This window comes from Miscanthus floridulus, chromosome 4 (assembly GCF_019320115.1).
Source record: "Miscanthus floridulus cultivar M001 chromosome 4, ASM1932011v1, whole genome shotgun sequence".
Lineage (NCBI taxonomy): Eukaryota > Viridiplantae > Streptophyta > Magnoliopsida > Poales > Poaceae > Miscanthus > Miscanthus floridulus.
Genome location: NC_089583.1, coordinates 68324933 through 68330443, shown reverse-complemented (window position 1 = coordinate 68330443; position 5511 = coordinate 68324933). Strand labels below are relative to the sequence as shown.

The window sequence follows — 5511 nt, the reverse complement described above, 5'->3', positions numbered from 1 at the left end:
GAGAATCATGAATGTGCACGACTTCTTTCTTTCCATTGGCTCGCTCTTCAAGCCTCCTCATCAGTAGATCCATCTTAGCGGATAGCATGTCTACCTCCTTGAGTTAATGCATATCTCCACCTCTCTTGCAGGTCTAAAGACGTTCTTCATTTCAACCTTGGTTGGAAACCATCTTCTCTAAGAGAGTCGTTGCTTGTGTGATTGTGAGTGACAAAAATGCAGCATCAACAATGGCATCCATATTCTCACGAGTGCTATTTGTTAACCATAAAGAGTCTACATGGGTAGCCAATCCTCCATCCCATGATGAGGACATTCTGATATGTAGTCTTGAAAGCGCTCCCATGCCTCTAGGATAGATTCATCATGTTGCTGTTGAAAACTTTAAATTCTTCCATGTAAGGCATTGGTTTTACCTGTGGGAAAGAACTTTGCTACGAAGACAGTGGAGCAGTTCTCTCATGTAGTATTTCTATCTTTGTTGGCGTAGAACCATTGCTTCACCTTCCCAGAAGTGAGAATGGGAAGAGGCGAAGTAATATGGCGTCTCTTATTACTCCCTTGAAGGTGAAAGTGCTACAAATCTCCAGGAAGTGTTGGAGATAAGCACTTACATCTTTATGTGCCTTTCCACAAAACTGGCTAGCTTGCACCATGTTGATGAAAGCTGGCTTGAGTTCAAAATCATTGTCTTTGATGTTGATCAATGGTCCAGTACGGATGTTGGCCATAGTTGGAGCAGAGAACTCATGGAGAGTCTTGTTGGCTATGGCTTCAAAAACTGGTGTTAAGCTTCGCCTTGTCTGGTTTTCTTCTGATTCTAAAGCTGAAACTTTCTTGAGTTTAGCTCTAGTCCTCCTAATTAATGCTTCTAGATCTTCAACGTAGTTTGTCAAAAGGTCAAAACTGGTCATACATTACCCTGCATAAGATATAAAAGTAGACAAAACAAGGGTAATCCTGCTTGGGCAGAGTTAAATGGTTTTCTTGATCACATTAATAAGTAAAAGTCTATCAATATTCCTTCTTGCCTAGCTACCTTCCCCAGCAATGGCGTCAGAAATGCTCGTTGGCATTTATTAACTTATCACTTATTTAAGTAGCCACCTAATATTTGTTTACATTTCTTAATATAACTTTTGCTAAGTTGTCATCCCTAGCTATGATGTCAGAAATGCTTGTTGGTACTTTCTAGTGTAACTTCTAGAATAACACTAAGAAGTACTTAAGTATTTCATGTGACTAGAAAGAATGTAAATATATATATGAAGGGATCTGCAAGCACATAGATAATATACCATTGTAGCACTTCACCCAGGAGTATTCCAGGTATCGTTATTTATATTTTTACCATAGGGAAGGACGGGCAGTTGGAATATATTGATAACTTATATGTATGATAGAGAAGTAAACCATAATCAAACTTCTATTCACAATAGGGGTAAGTCAAGAGATAAATATAATAAGTAATGATAAATGATCACTCAGAGTACTCCTTTCTATGGCATTAGCATTGCTAAGTAAAAATTAGAGGAATAATTCCTAAGTCTTTCTTAATTATAAGTCAAAGCATACGTTGATTAGTGCAATTACACTTAGTAGTCATGGCTAAGATCAAGCCTAGCTAGCTATGCCCTAGAATATGATGGAGCTCCGAGGATGATCAGGGTTTCTTGATCTCTTGAATGATTAGGCTTATGACTTATGCCTAAGGGGGATGGTAGGGGCTGGCACATATAGGGGGGAGTGTCAATCCTGAGCCCTCGGATCAAACCGACTTGAAAGAACAGCATAGATGCAAACCCTAAGACGGTGGAGAACCAACATTCAAAGTTGGGGTGACATATGGGCCTAGGGGGTTGGCCGGCCTGCAATTGGGGCCGACTAGCCCCACCTGGCTGCCTCTCACCCTCTGCTTCGGTGGTTTGCCTCTTGGAGTCTTCTAGAGTCTTCTAAAGTTGTTTCCATCATGGACAATGACAATTAATTCTGATGTTTGGGTCTACCTTGATGGTTTTCTAAATAAACCCTGCTGAAAACACAAATTCATCAAAACTCATCGAATTTGTTAGTTTAAACCCCTAAACCTACGTTGGTGATCATTTTATGCTCTTATATTGATGGTTTAAAATGGTTGTTAACTACCATCAATAGTTAGCCACCACATATATCCACACACATGCACATCTTGATCTAAGAGTATAACATTTCCCTCCTTGGATTCAAGATTTGACTTTACAATATATATGCAAGGTAAGTATGCTACATATTTTATCGCTATGTAAACTCCACATAATTTGTTTAGAAGTAGGAAGGAAAAGAAGGCATTGCTGTGATGTGCCTTGGTGAGAAATCATACACCATTATAACACCCCAAAATTTCTATTTTGGGTTGTTATTAGAAAACACTAAATAAAATGAAGGATTTTATTATTTGGATATAATTTGTCAACATTAGTTTAGATTTCCGTATATTTTCTTAAATAAAAATGGTGTTTTCGAATGTTTTGAAATTAATTTGATGCTCTTTCGTTGATGTGGTGCTTGCTTGTTGCTTGTTTTGGCACTTTTTTGTGTGATAAGTCTTCAAAACACGTTTAGACGCCGTTCGATCCTTCCCGGGAATTTTCTGGATTTTTTCGGAACATTTTCCCATTTTTCCTAGAGCATAATCCAATGTTTAGACGCTCTAAAATCCCTTTTTATGGGCTCCAAATATATTATTTGGATTCATCATCTCTTAATCTACCTTTAGGTATTTTTCTATAATTTTTGATGATTTAGAAATATTTTTCGGTGATTTAAGATGATTTCAGCTTTTTCTGGAATTGTTTTTAAACTCAAAATGATTTTCTGTAATTTCTGAAATTATAAAAATAGCTCGATTTTTTTTCCAATCTCAAACCCTAGACCTATATACATGCCGACGTAGCCCTTGACACGCTGGTTCTAGAAGTACGACCGCTTTTGTGAGCCGCCACTCGTAGCCCCACAAATGGGACGCCGAAGTTCGGGAAAAGCTAGGATTCCGGCAAACTCCCGATGAGCTTTTCCGGTGAAACCGTTGTGTTTTGGCATCAACCACCACCACCACCAAGAGGTATCCCTTGTCATTCTCTTTGTTGTGCTATACTCGTTTTCACAAATCCGTGTCCGTTTGATGGTTCCCTAACCTTTCTTTTTCTTCTCTAGCGAGGAACCTCCATGGAGGCCATCTTCTCCTTCGTTTTCGGCCACCATGGCTTGTGCGCCCCCACCTGCGGCCCCCATTTGTGCCGCCACCATGTGGGCTCCACCCTGTGGCCTCCTAGCTGGGCCCACACGCCACACTGCAGAGCAATAGGTGGCCGCCGCTGCCCTATGTCATGCAGGTGCGGGCATGCGTGCCTGCTGCCCTACTTCGGCCCGAGAGGGCCTGGCCCGACGCTGCGCCGCCGCCAGCCGACCAGCAGGCCCTGAGGCCGAGGCCCCTGCCCTTGCGTCAGCCCCCTCCACAAGCAGCAACAGGTCTCTTCATGGTTGCGTTCGTGAGATGAAAGCCCAAGGTAGAAGATGCTCTTAATTACGATTTTGCCATCCTACTGTTAATCCCTGCCATTTAATCGTTTGATCTCTGGTTCGAGTAGTTCTCTTTGCATTAGTTTCATAACGTCCTGCTCTACACAGTAGTGATAATGTTCATCATGTCACTTGACTATGAATTTATTAATCTAAATGCAATTTGATTTATATTTATTTAATAACTTTTAAATTAAAAGCAACCTAGGATTTAATTCCATTTTTTGTCGTGTTGCGGCCGAGCTAACGCGTGCTATGTGTCAGTAGCAATGTGTAGCATGTCTCACACCTCTAAATTTTATAAGTTAAATATTAATTTGATTAATATTTATGCAACCAGGTTTCTAATTAAAAGTAATTTAGGGTTTTATTCGGTCTTTTATAAATAGATGTTAATTAATATCAACTTCAATGTGTGTTTATTAATTATAATTATAACATACTTAGTTAAAGCATGAAACATGTGATGGTTCAATTAGTTGCTCACACATGTTCTATGTTTTCTAAATTATAAATATTTAAATAACTTAAATACTATGAAAAATTTATAAATAAAATATGACTAAGGTTTAATTCTGTCTTTTCTAGTTAAACTATAATTTCACTTAATTGAATTTCATGATGTTTCTCCAAAATTCCCACCACCTTGTTTGATTAAAACAAAATAAATGCACTCCTTAGTCTTTTGTCTCTTTTTATAATGCAAGTCTCGATAGTCGTGTCCTCTTTAACGATAGCTCTGTTCTTAGTCGTTCTTGCGCTCTCATGATCATGGCAACGAGCTATGCTGATTAGTGTGATCTTTTCAAGCTTTTCCTTTTGAGTGTTGTGTCATTCTTAGTCGTGTTTGTTTGTGTTGTCTGTTTTGCTTCATTGCCGCGAGTTGAAGAAGAGCGGTTCTTTAGCGTTGAAGACCAGGAGCTAAAGACCGACAGTCGAAGCAGAGGCTAGAGACTAGAAGATCAGAAGCTAAAGACTAAAGACTTCTAAGTAGCTAAACTTTGGGAAAAAGGCAAGTGCAGGCACCGTTTGATCATATTGTACCTATTCATTATGAATCACTTTACTTTCATTGCATGTGTCTAAATTATGCAAACCCTAAGGACATGACTAGCCCTTTATTACATTCATTGTATTCCTAGGGTATATGCTTTGGGTAGTGTAGTTATGCTTAGCTGCTCCACCCATACTATTACATGTTAATGAAAGTAATGATGATTAGTGACTACATTAATGATGATTAATGACTACCTTAATGATGATTAATGGTTCCTATAATGATGGAGAAGTGAGGATGCTTTATAGCATCAAGGGTAAGGTGATGAAAAGGGTAATGGGTACTAGAGATTGGCCCAGTTTTTGGGGGTACCTATGTCCACCCTCCCTAAGGACCAATTCGTGGAGCGGCCACCTAGGACATATAGTACAACTTCAAGCCATATGGCTTTGGCTTGATGTAGTATCAAGACCTCTACTAGTAGGGTGGAACTTTCTAGGTAGGCATAAGAAAGTAACCTAGGTAATGAATATTAAGTTGACGGTTAGTCTAGGTTTCCTTGCTGTGGGCATGGCTGCCGTGTGCCTAAGCCAAACCTTATGAGTTGCATCCTATTAGCTAGAGCCTATGAACAGTCTCGTAGTGAAACCCTACCTACTCACCTTGGTAGTGTTTTGGGGGAGTTGTGACCCTAGGCAAATAGAAATCATGACTTGAAGTGAAAGTGTACACCTCTATAGAGTTAAAACTGATATATCAGCCATGCTCATGGACATGAGTGGCCAAGACTCTCGCATGATTAGAATACGACTCACAATTGGACAGTGGAGGCAGATTTGTGGATTGAGGTTGCTACCTCATGCTTTGGTGGGATTACCATCCTGTGCTCTTAATTGGGGTTGCTACCCCGTGGTTAATGTTGAGGTTGCTACCTTGGTTATATGATGATAATAAAA

General features: G+C 39.7%; 1 non-coding gene across 1 annotated transcript; it reads left to right on the top strand.

The window, feature by feature from the left end:
- The first annotated feature begins 298 nt into the window (after positions 1 to 298).
- Positions 299 to 406, top strand: LOC136553143 (small nucleolar RNA R71). Its single transcript, XR_010783049.1, has one exon. It is a non-coding gene; the product is annotated as a small nucleolar RNA R71 (small nucleolar RNA).
- The last annotated feature ends 5105 nt before the right edge of the window (positions 407 to 5511 follow it).